This window comes from Protopterus annectens, chromosome 1.part2 (genome assembly GCF_019279795.1).
Source record: "Protopterus annectens isolate FY-2018-M chromosome 1.part2, PAN1.0, whole genome shotgun sequence".
NCBI classification, from domain to species: Eukaryota; Metazoa; Chordata; order Ceratodontiformes; family Protopteridae; genus Protopterus; species Protopterus annectens.
The window spans coordinates 93,727,529-93,746,692 of NC_056727.1; the positions used below are offsets into that span (position 1 = coordinate 93,727,529).

The window sequence follows — 19,164 nt, forward strand, 5'->3', positions numbered from 1 at the left end:
TAAATATACATATTGCACTTCTATTTCTTATGAAAATTATAGTGCGATTGTTTTGGTAATATGAGATGCTCAGTTAAATAAGATACTGTGTGTTTAAAAAGCAGGATGTATTTACGGATTTGAAGGTTTTCCATTGGGCAAGTGTTTTTCAAATTTATATTTAATCAATGATTTCACATGTGAAAATGTCTTAGTCTGAGGAAGGTGGAGTTATTTTCTTCCACCAAAAGCGCTTACTGATATTTTCATTAAAACAGACTGTGGGGTATCCTGTGGTTTAGTCTGTTTCGTTTCCACGGTTTGGTTTGTTGTTTTGTTTCACCAGTTTAAGTATTTCTCTCGTTTGACATGTTAAACACTACCGAGAGAAAAGTGATGTCCCAGAAGGACATTAGTCCAAGAGTGTGAATGACAGCAAAACCTAATGGATGAACAGTAGTAGTGTTCCAGATAAGAGTCTTTCTTCAATTTTATTATATATGCATCTCGCCCTTTCTGTAGTCACATTATTTTTCCTGCTGCAACTGTCAATTGGAATGGAAAAGGTACTATGAAAGGTACTCTGATTTGTGTGTCCTTTGATCTCCTGAGCACTCCCATCCTGTATCACATCCCCAGAGGAGCTGGTGCAGAAGTCATCAAAGGATTATTTTGAGGAGAAGCAGTGACAGTAAACCCTGGAACAGGGTTTTGTGTGTTCCATCAAAATCACCCTAGGATTTGTCTGTATCAGAATCACTAATGTTATCTGGCTCATTTTATCATCCACAGAAGAGTATCAGTAGATAAATCCCCTGTGAGCACTCCATACATAAGTGTTTTCTACACAGAAAAGAACTTTTTCAGCATTTTCTTGCTGCTCTATCGTAGTGGTGTTCTCTACATTATCAGGAAGCACTGCATGAGCACCCTCCCTTTGTCTAAGAGTAGCGGAAATATATCTGGAGCCCTAGCCAAATTTCCCCAAGTCAGTGTGAATACCACCTTTGGAATCCACTGAAAATAGACCATAGGCCTAGGTGGGACTGACCTGATCAAAATATATAAAAAAATAATGAATAAAATAAAAGTATGTCTGCAAGTAGAATTTTCTATGTTTACTTATGCATGACGCTGCATAAACTTCTACAGCTGAGTTATACTCTATAATGTCCTGTTTTTGAAGATTTAGCGTAGTATTTTTATAGCAAACCAAAACTATGCTAATCTCTAGTAGATGAAAATAAATTCCTGATCATGTCTATCTAAATGTTGTCATCCTCCCAAGGAAACAGTGTGTACATTCGTATTTGATTTTATCTGTAGATACTGCCCACTCCCTCTTTAGAAGTTGCAACAACCCTCTGCATTAGTCTGATGTGGAAATTTAAACACACATACACAACACACTTATGTACTTGTATTTGTAATTTCCAGCATTTTAATGGAATTTGCTCACCTTGTAAAGTTGCTTTTATTAGCATCACCTTATGGTCTTGAGTAATGAAAGATGTATTAGCCATAGACTTCCACTGACAAGTAGGATGCATCAGCAGATGAAAAACCTTCGGAGCCTCTTCCCTCCATAAAAAGACCCACAGATACCCAGAATCCCAATTTGATCAGTTTCACTACTGCAGTAGAAGTTAAGCTTGCAGAGTCAGGAAAAATTAACTGCCGGTGTTGGTGGGTAGAAGTAGATGGAAGATAAAAATGATTTAATTAGAGTTTATGAATATTAGAAAATGTGTCTGCATACCACTAGTCAGTCATAAAAAAAACACCTTTAACAGGAATTAGACAATGGGCAAACTGTACATGAGTATCCTGATTGGAGAACAAATTTTTTCCAGCAGGGTATTAATGTGAAAGTAACGTCTGCTGAAAAACAAGTCCACCGTTTCATGGCAGCATATCAAGCCACAGTGGAGCTCAGATAGAAAACAAACTAACGTCCGCCAGTACTTTACACTCGCTAAACAGCGCTTTTGCTCTTTAGCAAGTCTAAAACAATAAACCGAAAAAAGTGTGTGTGTATGCGTATGAGTGTTTGTTTCTCTCTGCGTGTGTGAGTGAGTGCATGTATGAAAGCAGAGGAGACGTGTGTGTGTGTGTGTGTGTGTGTGTGTGTGTGTGTGTGTGTGTGTGTGTGTGAGAGAGAGAGATTGAGAAAGAGTGACTGCGATCTTATGTGAGTGAGTGCATGTATGAAAGCAGAGACTGTGTGTGTGTGTGTGTGTGTGTGTGTGTGTGTGTGTGTGTGTGTGTGTGTGTGTGTGTGTGTGTGTGTGTGTGTGTGAGACAGTGACATAGAGAGAGAGAGAATGAGAGAGATCTTGCGTGCATAGCTCTCAACTGTTCAATTTTTTGCAGAATGTCCAGAGTTTTGCCTCATAATTGTTTTGTCTGTTTCTCATAAAATTTGTGGTTTTCTGAAGTCTTGTGGCAATTCACTGAGGAGTAAATTCACTAGATAATGACAGGCATTTGAGTTTCAGACGTTATATCTTTCAGAAAATGCATTGTTAACACAAGACCTTTTATTCTAGGAACTTTCTAAGTTTTGCCACCCAGTTTTGATATCTAGAATACATTATTTGTTCTGGTGGATCAATCCAGCAAATGTTGTCAAAAGGAATCCCTTGCAGCTTCCGATTCCTCTGGTGACCATCTCCATGGATACAGCTAGTCTGGGATGGGGTGCGGGACATATGATTGGATAAACAGTTCAGAGGATCTGGCCTTCCCAGACGTCTTGTTTGTCCTGGAGATTATAGGTTCATAGGCAGGTAATAGGCTATCTGCCCGAAGGCATTTATAAGCCTAGCCAGAATGTGTTGGCTTTTGCCACTCCCTTAGATTAGTTCCCGGTGCCTCTAGAGCCACTGAAGTGATCCCTGGGGATTTCCCATCCACTCGTCAAGGTTCCTCTTGAAGCGTGTTAGTGAGGAGCTCTGCCTAATGTAGATTGGAATCTTGTTACAGAGCATGGGAAGTCTCTTGGACAGGAATCTATCCCTCCAGTATGTCCTATTTATTGTTGTGGTGAGGTTTAGATCCCTAGAGCGTGTGGCACAAGGGGATATGGTTTTCTTTAGGTGGAGCATGTCCATCAATTCTGGGTTGGACATGGCCTTGTATGTCAGGCAGAGTTCAGCTCTGAGTAGGCGGTATGCAACCGAGTACAGCTGGAGTTTCTTCAGTCGAGCTGCACAGGGCATCTCTTTGAGGCCAGTGATCCTCTTGGTGAGGTACTTCTGTGGTCTTTCCAACTGTTGCAGGTGTCTTGTAAGGTACATCCCAAATGGGGTGTTGTACTCTATGATGAATCTGATGAGTGATGCGTAGAGGGGCACAGTGACCTCTTGAACTGGATGCAAATCCTTTTGTGATTAGGTGGGCCACATAGAAGGATTTTCTAACCGCTTTGGCAATGTGATTATCAAAGGAGAGATTACTATCTACTTGGGTCCCCAGATCCCTTATTACGTCTCCGTATTTAGGGGGTTACCACCTTTGTGGTAATTTGTGGGTACTTTGTTTTTTCCAAACGGGATGACTTTTTGGCATTTAGCTTGAGGCCATGGTTTTGACACCTGGTATCTGTCTTAGTGAGACCCTTATGGAGGGTATCTGTGTCAGCCGGAGAGTCAGTTATAGCCCCTAGTTTGCAGTCGTCTGCGAACTTGGTCAGCCATAGTCCTCCTGTGCTTGCCTGTACCTCTGAGAAGTATATGCCGAACAGGAGGGGTCCTAGGACTGAGCCCTGGAGAACACCACTTGTAACCGGTTTAGAGTCAGACCTAGCACCCGCAACCTTTACCATGGAGATTCTGTCCGTGAGCCAGTTGGCAATCCATCTCGTGACATAGGGGTTTATGTTCAGGCTGGTGAGTTTGTTTATAATACCAGAATGGGGATGGTGTCGAAGGCATTTGCGAGGTCTAGGTAGGCTGTGTGGACCACCTTTCCCTCATCTATAGCCTTGGTAACTGTCTCAAAGAAGTCCACTAGGTTTAGGAGACATGATCTGCCCTTAACAAAGCCGAACTGGGTAGGGTCCAGTGTTTGGAGGTTCCCAATGTCTTTGTTAATGAGATCCATGATGATGCGCTCCATAGCCTTACAGACCAAGCTAGTCAGGCTTATAGGGCGATAGTTCATGGGGTCTGTTGTGGCTCCACCTTTGTGGAGTGGGATAACCATTGGTGTGCACCACTCTATGGGCACGTAGCCTGTGGAGAGGCTGAGTGTGAACAGTGTGTTTAGGTGAAGGGGTTAGTTCATCTTTGAGCTTGTGTAGGACACAGCCTGCGACAACGTCCAATCCCGTTGATGCTGTGTGTTTGGCCTTGGAGAGGGCTGTTTTAACCTGAGTGTCTGTGATTTCAGGGGCACTACATTCTTTTGGTGTGGGTATGGGCCCTTTTGGGGGTGAGAGGGGGGTGATGTTTGCACTGAACCTGTCTGCCAGGTTGTTGACGATATTGGTCGGTTGAGTGTATTGTGTGCCATTCTGCACTAACTCTGAGCAGATCTGAGAATTGCCACTTAGATTCTTGACATGGCGAAAGAATGCCTTGTTGTTATCTTTGGAGTCCTTGCCAATTTTTCTTTCGAAGCTAGCCTTGGATTATGAGGGATCATAGTTTCTTGCTGATACTGATCAGGGATGTCTTCTCTTCTTGGGATTTTACTCTTTTCTGTACCAATTTCCTCCTTCTATTGTATAGCTTTTTTATGGCAGGGGTCCACCAGACTGGTTTCCTTTTCTTGGAGGAGTGAGTCTTGGTTTTGCTTGGGATAGCATAATCCATGCATTCTTGTAGGTGCCCATAGAGTGCATTAGTAAAGGATTTTGCAGCTTGGGCAGTGTTATCCTTTAGCAGGGGGGCTTTGAAACTTTCACCTTGGTCTTAAGTAATGTGAAGTTTGCTTTTGAAATGTTTTTCACAGTGGATTCTTTGACCGGGGGTGGGGGCAGAATGTGAATATCCAGAGTGGTCAGATCTAACCAGCGAGGGGTTGGGTGACTGGTGTTCCCAGTCACCCATGTTGTTGATGACCAGCTCCAATATGTTGTCCCCTCTGGTGGGGGTGTTGACCAGTTGATCCAGGTTGTTTGAGTTTATAAATTCTTGGAAATATTGGGCAAGGGAGTTAGTACTTGAGTAGTTTTTCCAGTTAATGTATGTGTAATTGAAATCACCCAATATCAGGGCATTTGGTAGGACCTTTATGTTTCCCATTGTTTCCAGAAATGTGGAATGGGGGCCTGGGACATGGTGGGTGATCTGTAGCAAGCTACAATTTGAATTGCAGTTTTGCCCATTGTTAGTTGCACGTGGATGATCCTGCTGTGCCACTAGCCTGGAGGTGTGGGTATCCTTGATGAATATGGATACGCCCCTGCCTTTTGTATTTTGGTCCGAGTTTTGTGGCTGACATGCATGGTATGAGTTGTAGCCTGATGGTGCTGGGGTGGTCTCTGGAGCCTTAAACCAGGTTTCTGTTACTGCACATATATCGATTTTTTTCCATACTGAGGAGTGCCTCGAGTGCGTGCATTTTGAGGTTTAGACTTCTGGCATTAAGTAGCATTACCCACAGTTTTTTGTTACTTGTGTTATTTATGGCGGTGGGTTTCTCTTTTGCGCCTTGCCTAAAAAAGGCACTATGGGGGTGGCAAGAACCTTGGCTAGTATTCGAAAGCCTAAGGGTGACAGGTGCAAGCCGTCTCTAGCGAAGCAGCGTGGCTTGTCAAGCATGTCATCCGAGGCTGACAGACACTGGATCCCCTTTGAATGACACCAGAAGCTTAACCAATTGTTGAAATTGATATTTTTTTCTTTATACTGTGGTATTATTCTTGGTGAGAGCAGGATGCTACTCAGGGTCAGGGTCATACCGGCCTGGGCTACAAGATCAGAGAGCTCCTCCATATCTCTTTTCATGTAGTCCAGGGAGGTATGGCTCAGGTCATTCACACCAACATGGACAATGAGAGAGTCATATTTGTACTTGTTCTGGAGTGACTTGAGTGCTTGTGTTATGTGGTGGATCCTGGCACCCGACAGGCAGCTAACAGTAACCTTCTCCTTGTTCAGCCTAGTGAGTGGGACGTCAGTGTGCCAGACTATAGAGTCACCTATTACTAGTATGTTGGGTATGTTATTTTGCCTTAAGGGCTGTGATTGCATGGCACAGTGGTTTTGTGAAGTATGTGTTTCATGGTTTGTGTTGGGGGGTGGAGGTTGCTTGGCTGTCTGCTTTGGAGGTCTCTGTTGCTTTTGCAGATTTTTATTTAGAGCCTCCGAGTATGTTTTTGTGTATTTATGTTTGTTTTTTGCCGGTGCTGGTTTCATAGGTCTATGTGAGACTGGTGGTGTGATGCAAGTAATTCCCGTCTCCTCTTGACTGTCTGGTCCAGTCTTGGGTTGAGAGAGCTTAGCCTTCAGTTTGGCTGTATAATTGCATCTCTCGCATGTATTAGTGTTTGGTGGTAGGAGGAGAGGGTTGTCTGTGTACATGAGGCAGTTGCAACATTGTCTCAAAATGCCCAAATTCACCAGTTAGACCAGAGAGTACTCCTGAAACTGTCCTTTGGACATGCCTGGATAGGTACAGTGAACTGTTTTACTGATTGGCTGGTAAGGTCGAATAGAGAGCCTTGTCCGTCTCTGTAGTATAGGGGGGTCTAGTGCTAAGGTTTATTAGTGCTTGCTATGAATTTTGATTCAGTGCCGTGCTGAGAATTGAATGGTTTGAGGGCATAAGTTGAAAGTTTGTCTAATTCCAAGAGAAAAATTGAAGAGTAGACTTTGTGGAGCCGGGAATAGTTATACCCTAGCTAACCGGCGCTGCCCAGCGCGCAAAACCGTGCTAATGCGGGTTTTACAGCAGGGAAATGAAAGAGAGAGAAATTAGCCCAAAATGGCCAATAAATTACTAAATTCTGGGCAGAAACCACTCCTCCAGGGACAGATAGGCTGCTCAATGCTCCTCTCTCTAACAGGTGAACAGAGAAACTTCCTTCTATCCAAGTAAGGTATGGGCAAACACAGAAACTTGTAACACTGCCCTGAATTCAGCACTAACCTGAAAACTGGACTATACTAGCTTAGAAAGGCGGGAAAAATGTTTTTTTTTTTTTTTTTTTTTTTTTTTTCAGAAAATAAAGAAGATACAATCAAAGAAACACTTTAAATGCACAGAAATGGCTATCACAGTTGAGTGTGTAGCCTACAACAGTTAAACAGGCAATTTAAACACAAAAACGACTTTGTTAAAGTGCAGGCAGTAAAATAAGTACAATATGTAGCTGAAACGAGCTTTTTAAGTCACAGAAACTGTAAAAAATTGGCGTTTTAGGCGGAATTAGCTAAAGGTAGCAAGAAAATGCAGAAAAATGATACTTAATCACTCCAAAGTCTCTCTTTTGTCTCTCTGCTGCTGTAGAACTCTGCAGGGCATCAGACAGGAGCTTGCTGAGCTGTATAGAAGCGAAGAAACCTTGCAAATGCGGGTTTTATAGCAGGGAAATGAAAGAGATATAAATTAGCCCAAAATGGCCAATAAACTACTAATTTCTGGGCTGAAATCACTCCTCCAGGGACAGGCTGCTCAAAGCTCCCCTCTCTCACAGGTGAACAGAGAAACTTCCTTCTATCCAAGTAAGGTATGGGCAAACACAAAAACTTGTAACACAGCCCTGAATTCAGTACTGACCTGAAAACTGGACTATACTAGCTTAGAAAGGCAGGAAAATAAGTTTTTTTTTCAGAAAATAAAGCCGATACAATAAAAAAAAAACTGCTAACAGTTGAGAGGTAAGTGTCTGTTGTGTGTTTTGTGTTTATTTTACATGGTCGGCTTTTCGAAAGTCGATCATATGATCTCAGCCATATGAAAGTCGACTTTCTGAAAAGTCGACCATGTAAATTAGACCCGAGTTGTCTTTTAATGCCTAATAAATGGTCACTCAAGCAGTTGGCGACCAAGAAACTGTTTCACCTTTGGGTATCTTCAGACTGCAGCCTACTGGCTTTTCCAACTAACATTGAATGCCTCATCTTTTTTTTGTTGATACTACTTAATCAAAGGATGCAGTAACTTGACTGTGGCTAGATTGGGATCCATCATGCTTTTCATAGTTTCATAAGTGATTACTAGGCTAATGCCCTTAAAGGGCCTTTTTAAGCCTAGTTATGCTTCCCAACCCCTGACAGGGTTTGATGCTATAAGTTTTATAGGAGTATTTATTTATTTATTTATTCGTACATTCATTCATTCATTCAGTTTGGTAACTGTTCAGCTTGGTCCTTTCAAGTGGAAAGTGGGAACATGGGGTGGGGGTTAGAAGGAGAAGAAGGGTTATTAATGGAATCAAGGATGGGAGTTAGAAGGAGAAGAAGGGTTATTAATGGAATCGAGGATGGGAAGTGTACTGACATGGAAGCTGAAATCAGTGGATGTGAGGTGAGATGAGGAGGATTGGGTGTTTGCTGAATTAGTAAATCCTTTTGGATGGCTGACTTCTGCTCAGAATTTTTTAGGTTAATTGAGAAGGGATGACTGATGCTTTTTCAGAGTATGATTTTTATGTCACCAATAACTTGGGCATGAGAGGTTATATGTTTACAAGCCTTATCTTTGTAATAGAGACATAGGTGCCAGACTGGGGTAAATTTTCAATTTCCCTATCCACTATACTTGAACAAGTGCAGGGAAGAACTCTGCTTCATATGGATGAGAAGCCTATTACAGAGAAGGGATAATCTCTGAAACACATTCCAATCCCTCCAACATGTCTTATTTATGTTGTAAACAAGGTTTAGATTCCTGGATCGGGTATTTCTGATACCATTTGCTGTATGGATTGCAGTAGGTCCATCAGAGCTGAATCAGAGGATGCTTTCTAGGCCAGGCATAGATCTCAAAGTAGTCTGTAGGAGACCAGGTATAGGGATATAGCTTTGAGGTGGCCCATGTAGGACATGTTTTCTACATCATGTATTCTTTTTGTGAGGAACATTTGTGGACACTCTTTAGTTGTTGCATGGCTGGTGAGGTACATACAGAAGGGGCGTTGCACTCAATGACTGGTCTACTTATGGCTGAATAGAACAGAAGTGGCATGTTGGGAACTAGATGCCATACTCTTGCTCTAAATTATGCAACATAAAATGACTTTTCTTACTACAGTAGACACATGATAGTCAAAGGCCAAGTCACTGTCCACATACGTTCCCAAATCCCTGACTCCAGGGTCTTCTCTCAGAGGTGTATTATCAGTCATATTATTGAAGGTCATTGTTACACATTTCTTGGTACTGAGTTTTAGACCATGATTGTGGAACCAGTTATTAGTTTGTGTCTGGCCTTCTTGTATATTTGTATCTTTGGTAGAATCTATGACTATGCCTAGTTTGTAGTCATCTGCGAGCATGGTCAGCCAGAGGCCATTGACAGCCTTAAATTCAGAGGAGCAGATGCCAAAAAAGGAGTGCCCCCAGCACCTAGCCCTAAAGGAATCCACTACTGACTGGCCTTTTTGTAGAGGTAAACACCCCTATCCTGACTTCTTGGGCCCTATGTGTGAGCCAGTTGGCTATCCAGTAGGTGAAGTAGGGGCTTATACCTAATCTCTTGAGCTTGTCTGCAATACGGAGTGGGATATTGTGTCGAACACCATTCCTTTTGATGATTTTGGTATCTCCATTTCAGTCCTGTCAGACTTGGATACTCCTTTTTCAGGCCTAATTATTCGGAAAACCTCTAAGGTACTGGCCTTCTAAGGTGCTGCTGCTTCATCCTTCCATCAAGTTTCAGCTTCTGTTTTCCAGTAATTGCCAGAAATCTTTATTTTTTTCAGGTAGGGTGGTTTCAGTTATTAGCTGTGACCAGTGGCTTTCACCCATCAGTAATTTTCAGTATTTCTACCCAGCTGCGTTCCAATAATTACTGTGACAAATGGTCTTATTTTTCCCTCTAGAAAAAACACAGGGCTGTGGATCACTATTTTGTTAAAGTTACTTTGTTCTTTGTAATCTGTCCAATATTCTTGATTCTAGTTTTGAATTATTTTTTCTGTCAAGTTTCATTTGTAAGTCCAACTTCCTCTCTGATGAAGGTGGGGGGGGGGGGGTGGCATAATCATTAAGATCATAACCTCACCATGGATGGGGAACCAACAAGTAGGACTCTCAAGCTACTACTTGTCTGAAGACATCTCTTTATTTGTAAATACTGCTTTGCAGGTAGATGGGTGCTCCTTGAGTAATGTGTTAAAATGTGTAACAACATGCACTTATTTCAACTGTTAGAGGGGGAACGTTCTTCGAGTTATGTCTGTCCTCAGAGGTAGTGCCATCGGCGGGGGGGGGGGGGTGGATCTCCTCTGGGGGTACGGTCTAGAACACTAACTTGCCAAACAAGTTTTATCCATTTCCAAAGACTTAACAGCTACATTTCAAATGCATCTAATGAAAGGTAACAAATCTACTCATTGGATCCTGGGAACTACCGCTCCATCAGTCTGACGAGCTTGGTCTGCAAGGCCATGGAACGTATTATCATGGAACCTATAAACAAAGACATTGGCAACCTTCAAACACTGGACCCCACAGAGTTTGGGTTCATGAAGGGACGATCTTGTCTCCTGAACCTGACTGACTTCTTTGAATTAGTCTCCAGAGCTGTGGACAAGGGTAAGGTGGTCCGCACAGCCTATCTGGACCTCGCCAAGGCCTTTGACACCACCCCTCACTCTCTGGAATCATAGATAAACTTACTAAGCTGGGCATTAATCCCTACGTCACTCGATGGGTTGCCAACTAGCTTACTGACAGAACCCCCACTGTAAAAGTAGCTGACTCCAAATCCAGCTCCAGACAAGTGGAGTACCTCACAGTTTAATCCTGCGACTGCTCTTGTTTGGCATCTACTTCTATGAAGTACAGGCCAACACTAAAGGACGCTGGCTAACAAAGTTCGCAGATGATTGCAAACTGGGAGCCATTATTGAATCTCCAAATGATGTGGATACTCTACAAAAGGGCCTTACAGAAACAGATGTTTGGTGCCAGAGCCATGGGCTCAAGCTCAATTCCAAGAAATGTATAGATGTTATGTGATCCTATCTCGCCTACATTCTGACTGATGGTTCGGAGCCGATCCCTCGGCTCCGACTCGGCACGCTTATGCCAAAGAGCGAAGTCTCTTATTGGCTGAGCTTACTATATCCCAGGATGCACCACTACCAATCCCCCAGATCTCGTTTGCCGCTAACTAGCAAAGACGTGGTCTCGAGCTGGCTGAGCTAAGTAGTGTTTTCACTAACTTTTTCTGTCAGGAATTTGCTATTTCTATAACAAAAAGCTGTTTTAACAGCTACTCTGTACTTTTGTGTGTGACTGGAGATTTTTTTGTGGAAAATTTGTGTGTGATTGGGTGTTTGTTCTGACTACAGGCCCCCTTGATCTGTAGGGCCTTTCCCTGTCAGTCAATCCCTTTCAAATCCATAGGGGTTTTAGGATCCCCTTGAGTTTTCTCTGTTGTTATCGGGCTGTCAATCTTAACCGGCAACCGTAAACTAATCTTTGTAGTGTCAGTCAATTTAGAAAGACTATACAGAATAGTGGGTTTTTTTCTGTGAGAGAGTTACTGAATTGTTGTTATAATGTCTCAGGCTCCTAGGCCTTCGGGCTTTAAGAAGTGCACCAAGTGCAGTTTTAAAATGTCTATCACGGATGACCACTCTCTCTGTGTATATTGTTTGGGCGCCAAACATTTGCAGGAGTCCTGCAGCGTGTGTCACGCTTTTTCCTCGAGGGTCCTCCAAGAGAGGAAAAATAAACTTATTTTGAAAGGCCTTATAAAACCCTCTTTTGAAGAAGCTTTAGCGTCCTCTCCTTCTCCTGCTAAAAAGAAAAGGGCGTCGGCTCCGACCAGTCCATCGGACCCGGCCGCCAAAAGACATAAACAGGCTTCTCCTTCGGCTCCAAGGACTTCGGAGCCGAGGGCGGAACGGTCTGCCTCGATGCCTCCAGTCTCGACTCCTCTGGCTTCGGAGCCGATGGCTGGGGCATCGAGAGGCGGGTCACCTTCATCGGCTCCACTGATCTCGGAGCCGATGAAGGTTGTCCGCTCAGACACTTCCTCCTCGGCGCCGAAGTCCTCCTCGGCACAGATGGAAACTGGTTTGTGCATTCCTTCGGCGCCGATAGTTATCGAATCGCCTTGGAGCCGGTCCCCTAGTCCCTTGGGGCCGTTGGAGAGGCCTACTCGAACCCGTTCGGTCTCCTCTAGGTCATCGAGGATGTCAGATTCGGACATAGACAGGGTGCTCCAAAGACTGTTCCAGTCCCCAGTCTTTCAAAAATTTGTTTCGGTTCCAACCCAACTGGCTTCGGAGCCGATAGCCCACTCCATTGCCATTCCTCCTCCGACCGCTTCGGCTCCGTCGGAGCAGGTGCTGATGGAGCCAGTGGAGATCCTAGGGTCGGCTCCGACCCTTACTCCAACCCCGGCCTTCGGGTCCGAGTTTAGCACGCGGACTTCTTCGGCCGGACCCGGGGGTGACGTTTCGGGACCAATGCTGTCGGTTCCGAGCCTCCCTCTCGGTGCTTCGGCTGCGGGACTTCCGTCTGCTATCATGGCTCCGGGGACCGGACACTCCCAGGATTCTGGGGGTCCGGCTTTCAGAGCTATGAGTGCCTTGGCCAAGTCTTCTTCGGCCATCTCTACGGCTTTACCGGCACCTTCCCTGGGCATGGAGACTGGTCTTTGGCAGTTCCCCTGTCTCTAGGCAGCGGAGCCCCGGGGCCTGAGGTTACCCCCACTGGGGGTTCCCCTCCTCCTGAAGGTTCTTCGGAGTTGTCTTCAGAGGAGCCCCCAAGGAAGAGATCGTGCAAGAGGAAGCACGTGGACTCCCCCGAGTCTCTTACATCGGACACTGATCTTGATGATGCGGAGGGGTCCCCAAAGTCGTCCTTGGATGATGTCTCATTTGCAGACATTCTAGAGATCCTTAAGCAATGAGGCGGCTGGATTTCCAAACCCCCCTCCGCTGATGAGTCAGTGCTTCTCAAGGCCTTTGGGGCTCAGCCCTCCGCCTCCTGGGTGTCTCCGCCCTTCGACGAGCTCCTGGATTTGGTTTGTCGGAGGGCGTGGGAACACCCAGATACTGTGGAACCAGTGCCTTCTCACCCTAACAAATTTTTGTCTGCCCCACCCGAGAAGGAGTTCTTGACGAAAGGCGTGGCTGTAGATGCCATGGTGGTGCCATCTGCTACACAACAGGACGTGGCAGAGGCTTCAACGTCTGTCCATCCTCCTAATAAGGAGTCTAGGAGCATGGACCGGTACGGGAAGCACACCCTGACTTCAGCGGCCTTTACTCTAAGGTCCCTGAATTATTTGGCACATTTCACCAGACTACAGAGGGATCTGGTCAAGGAGCTCTCAGACTCCCTCTCAGGTAACCTACCTGAGCAGCTAGCCCAGTCGGTTAGCTCTCAGTTGGCTATCCTTACCTCGATTTCTAACTCGTCCATGAGGCTCATTTCATATGCGGCCGAAGGGGCGGGCAGAGCGGCAGGCACAGGCGTGGCTCTACGGAGACAAGCCTGGCTCCGTTTGTGTCATTTTGCGGAGGCCTTCAAGTCTTCCTTTGCCGACGCTCCCTTTGATGGGTCCTCTTTGTTTGGACCCAAGGTAAAGACACTCTTACCGCTGTGAGCAAGAGGGAAAGACTTTATCTGCCGTAGGAGCGTTATTCCACTCCCTTTCGGCCTTATCCCAAGGCTAAAAGAGGAGGGAAGATGTGGTTCCGCAAATCACAGAAATTCTTTCCCCAACAGCAGGAAGATTCCCCTTCCAGAGGCAGAGGTCGGGGAAATTATTCTGGGAGACGCCGTCCCAGAGGCGGCAGAGGCCCCCGCAACAATGGAGACCGCGAGTCCTTTCGTGGCTCTTCAGCCTCCCACACTCCATGAGGGATTGCCCGGCTGTGCTGCTCCGGAGCCAGTCTGGTGCCGTTTTGCCAAGCACCTAAAAGCCTGGGAGTCTATTACTCAGGACAGATGGGTGCTTCCGATAATTGCCGGAGGTTACACCATTCCCTTCACACACTCACCCCCACCGTCCAAAAAAATCCCGGACCCACCACCCAGTCAAAGGGAAATTGCAGCCGTAGAAGCTTCAAAGCTGCTGGAAAAAGGAGTCATCCAACAGGTCCCCACAGACGAAATCGGATCCGGAAACTACTCAAGGTTCTTTTTAGTGCCAAAAAAGACAGGGGACCTGAGACCCATTTTGGATCTCAGCAAACTAAACCAATCCGTCATGAAGTCCAAATTCCGAATGGTCACTTTACAATCCATTCTCCCATTGTTGGAGAAAGATGTTTGGATGTGCTCCATAGATCTCAAGGACGCCTATTATCACATACCGATACATCAGGCGTCCAGGAGGTATCTGCGCTTCAGCCTGGGAGACAGTCACTTCCAATTTTGTGCTCTGCCCTTTGGTCTCACCACAGCCCCCAGGGTGTTCACCAAGTGTTTGGCAGTAGTGACTGCTCACCTGAGGAGTCTCGGATTCCAAGTGTTTCCCTATCTGGACGACTGGCTCCTGACTGCCACCACCAGGCATCTACTACTAGAGAACCTACAAGCCACCATCTCCCTGGGTACTTACCTGGGAATTACATTCAACTGGTCAAAGTCTGTCTTGCTGCCTTCTCAGCGCATAAGATTCATAGGAGCAGAGATAGACTCAAAATTGATGCGAGTTTTCCTTCCTACTGAAAGGATACAAACATTACAAGGTCAAGTCCGAGCCCTGCTTCTAAGATCCAAAGCCCCAGCCAGGTTGGTCCTGCAACTTTTAGGTTCAATGTCTGCCACGGTTCTCCTAGTTCCCTGGCAAGATTGCACATGAGGATTCTTCAGTGGCTGTTATCGACACAATGGTCCTTTCAGGATCTCCCCCTCAATCATCACATACTGATTACAGAAACGTGCAAACGGGACCTCCACTGGTGGCTTCTGCCATCCAATCTGAATCAGGGAAGACCTTTTGTTATGCCCCCTCCGGTAGCCACCTTGACAACGGATGCCTCCCAGACGGGTGGGGGGCATTGTCTGGGCAGGTCAGTTCAGGGATCTTGGCTTCCAAACGAAACCTTTCTCCATATCAATGTGTTGGAAATGAGGGCTGTACTTCTGTCCCTACAAGCCCTCCACAACTTTCTCCCTCAAGGCATTATCGCTATCCACACAGACAACATGTCGGTGGTCTGGTATCTAAACAAACAAGGTGGGACCAGATCCTACCCCCTTTGCAGAGAGGCCATGAGGGTGTGGGAATGGGCAGTGGCTACCAACCGCTTCCTGCTAGCGACCCACATTCCAGGGAAATCCAATGTATTGGCAGACAGACTGAGCAGGACTATTCTTTCTCCTCACGAGTGGTCCCTGAACGAAGCTGTAGCAGCTCAGGTTTTCAAAAGATGGGGGACTCCGTGCTGCGACCTGTTTGCAACACCACAAAACACGAAGTGCAAAAGGTTCTTTTCCTTGACCCCGCGTCAAGGGGAAGCAGCTACGGATGCTCTAGTCCAACCTTGGCCAACAGGACTGCTTTACGCTTTTCCTCCGGTTCCACTCCTTCCCAAACTTATCCAGAAAGCTTCCCAATTGGCGTCCACAATGATTCTAATTGCTCTGTACTGGCCTCGTCAGGTATGGTTCCCCTACCTACAGAAATATGCTCTGGACGGTCCTTGGTTTTTGGATCTAACTCCGGACCTTCTGGTTCATCAGTCGGGACAACAGCACCAGTCCCTTCACACTTTGAAGCTAGCAGCTTGGCTCCTCCACTTCCGACTTTAGTCAGAAATCACACCTTGGACCCTGAAGTTGTTCACATTTTATCTTCAGCCCACAAACCCACCACTAAGAAATTGTATCACAGTAAGTGGAAGAGGTTTGCTATCTGGGCTCAACTCAGAGGTTTAGACCCTATTACTGCCCCGATACCAGACGTCTTGAAATTTTTAACATCCTTGTTTAATCAAGGATCTTCAGTCTCTACTATTAAGGTCCAACTAGCAGCTATCTCCAAATTTCACGAGTCCATAGACCCTCCGTTGATGAGTAGCAGATTATGTAAAACTTTCTTAAAAGGTGCTGTGCTTTTAAGACCCCCAGTTTTTCATCCTGCGCCTCCGTGGGATCTTGATTTGGTACTTAGTGCCTTAACATCTCCCCGTTTTGAACCGGCTGCTACATGTGAGTTGAAATATCTGTCTTGGAAAACTGACTTCTTAATTGCAATTACCTCTGCAAGAAGAGTTTCAGAACTTCAAGCCCTATCTATCAAACCACCGTACTTGATTTTTCACAAGGATAGAGTATCACTTAAGCCTAATCCATCCTTTGTTCCAAAAGTTTGTTCTAATCTCTGTCTCCAACAATCTCTAGAGCTACCAGTTTTCTTTCCAAAATTTTCAAACAAAGCGGAATACACCTTGCATAAGTTGGATGTTCACAGGCAATTGCGCTTCTATCTAGACAGGACTCAACAGATTCGAAAAACAGACCAATTGTTTGTGTCCTTTTCAGATAATAAACTGGGCAAAACAATCACAAAAGCTACTATTGCCAAATGGATTAGAGATTGCATAACTCAGGCTTATTCCTCTTCAAATAAGCAACTTACAACATCTGTCAAAGCTCACTCTACTATAGCTATGGCTACCTCTATTGCTTTTCATTCCAAGCTCGCTATTTCTGAGATTTGTGCTGCGGCTACTTGGTCCAACCCGCACACTTTCATTTCCCACTATAAATTGGATGTGGCATCTAAAGGGCGAGCATCATTTGGTTCCACGGTACTCAGGAGTGTTTTCCAGTGAGCCACCCAGGATTCAGGTGCTAGGGACGCTGTCCCATCAGTCAGAATGTAGGCGAGATAGGATCACATAACATCTTTTAGTTATGTACTCACCATAACTTCAGATGTTTGGGATCCATCTCGCCTACATTCCTAATACCCACCCTCCTTCCCCCTACCTTGGAGATCAGAGGAGATTGAACGGTTTTGAGTTCTACTGTTTTTATCTTGTTTCATCTGACGATGTTATATAAGCAGTGCGTGCATGTGTGCATGTATGCGGACAAACTAGATCTGGGGGACTGGTAGTGGTGCATCCTGGGATATAGTAAGCTCAGCCAATAAGAGACTTCGCTCTTTGGCATAAGCGTGCCGAGTCGGAGCCGAGGGATCGGCTCCGAACCATCAGTCAGAATGTAGGCGAGATGGATCCCAAACATCTGAAGTTATGGTGAGTACATAACTAAAAGTTATCCCCTTTGGGAAAAAACATGTACCCGTGAATTATCCCATAGGTGGCAGTACACTAAACACCCAAAGTGTGATAAGAGACTTAGGGACATAGGTGGACAGTGGTCTCACCTTCGATAACCACATCGCCACAACAGTCAGGAAATCCTTCTGTGTGGCACACCTCATCAGTAAGGGCTTTTCATCCAGAAAAAGGAGGTCATTGTCCCACTGTATTCATCTTTCATTAGACCCCATTATAGAATACAATGCCCCATTTGGTATGTACGTCTCAAGACATCTGCAACAACTGGAAAGGCCGCAGAAATACCTCACTAAAAGAATCACAGGCCTAAAGCAGATGCCCTATGCTGACCGCCTAAAAAAACTCCAGCTATACTCTGTCACATATCGTCTACTCAGAGGCGAGCTCTGCTTAACATACAAGGTCATGTCAAACCCAGAGCTGTTGGACATGTTATACTTAAAGAAATCCCAATCCCTCAGAGCCATATGCTCCAGGGATCTAAACCTTGTCATCACAATAAACAAAACATGCTGGAGGGATAGGTTCCTGACCCAGAGACTCCCCAGACTCTGAAATAGACTGCCCATATATGTCAAGCAGAGTGCCTCTTTGGCCCTCTTCAGAAAGAACCTTGACGATTGGATGGGAGAAAGGATCACGTCAGTCGCCCTGCTAGACAGGGGTCCAGGGAAGTAAATAGTGTGGGAAGAAATAGCCAGGGAATTGTTATGGCTATGCTTGTATAGGCCATAGGGCCGATAGCCTAGTACCGACCTATGAACCTAAAAAAATCTTAAACATAAGTGCAGCAAATTCTGGCTGAAAAGCAAATCAAGTCCATTACTTGTTAAAAGTAACTAATAGACCTCTGGGTCAAAGACAGTTTCAGTGAGAAGGAAACTACTTTTACGATTAGGAGCCTAATTAGAAGTGTTTTTACTGATCTCCTTACTGATTGGATTATTGTTCATTCCTTAAAGCTATGTATCATTGTCCCTGGAATTTTATGTGCCCATTCAGGCTTGATTGGTGTGGGACCACTTTCTACTTGCATACTTAACAAAGAAATTTAACCTCTGATTATCTCCACAACAGAAAATTAGGAACTGTTTTGCACTTGGTTAATCTCTGGTTTGTTGTAATTACATTATTTGACTTTCGGCAAATTGATTATTTTGTTTCTTTAGTTTAATTATTCTGCCTTTTTTAAAGTAACTAATAGGTCACTGGATCAAAGACAGTTTTAGTTAGAGGGGACGCTGTATTTCATGATTAGGGACCTAGTTAGAAGTGCTGTTTACTGATCTGCTTACTGATTGGATTATTGTTGGTTCCTTAAAGATATATATCACTCTTCCTAGAATTTAGTGCAACCAATCCATTAAGGCTTGATTGGCATGGGTTCACTTTCTGCTCACATATTTAAACAAAGAAATCTACCTTTTGATTACCTCCACAACAGAAAATTAAGAACGTCTTCTTGCAGCTTGATTTTTCCCCAACTGTCTCACCCTTGTGGCTTTAAAAGGCTTCTGCCCTTTATAATAATTTGACTTCAAAGTTCCTTCTTCCTCTCTTTCATTGCTCTTGTCTGTTGTGTGAGATAGTTATATATATTTTCCCCACTCACCACTCTAGGAGACCCCTGTTAAAACCCAATCCTTAAACCATATTAGCCCACCCTGATACAGGACTGGACAACATGGATATGCAATTTCCAAATGTCTCTTTAGCAATCTTGGGGGATATGGGCATCTTGAGACAATGTAGCAATTGTCTCATGTTCTCAAACAACCGTTTAATCGTTA

At 44.9% G+C, this 19,164-nt stretch overlaps 1 protein-coding gene across 1 annotated transcript in view; it reads left to right on the forward strand.

Moving 5' to 3' along the window:
• LOC122788078 (proto-oncogene c-Rel-like) overlaps positions 1-19,164 on the forward strand; it is a 1,849,952-nt gene that overhangs the window by 328,194 nt on the left and 1,502,594 nt on the right. The gene's annotated exons all lie outside the window — the stretch shown is intronic.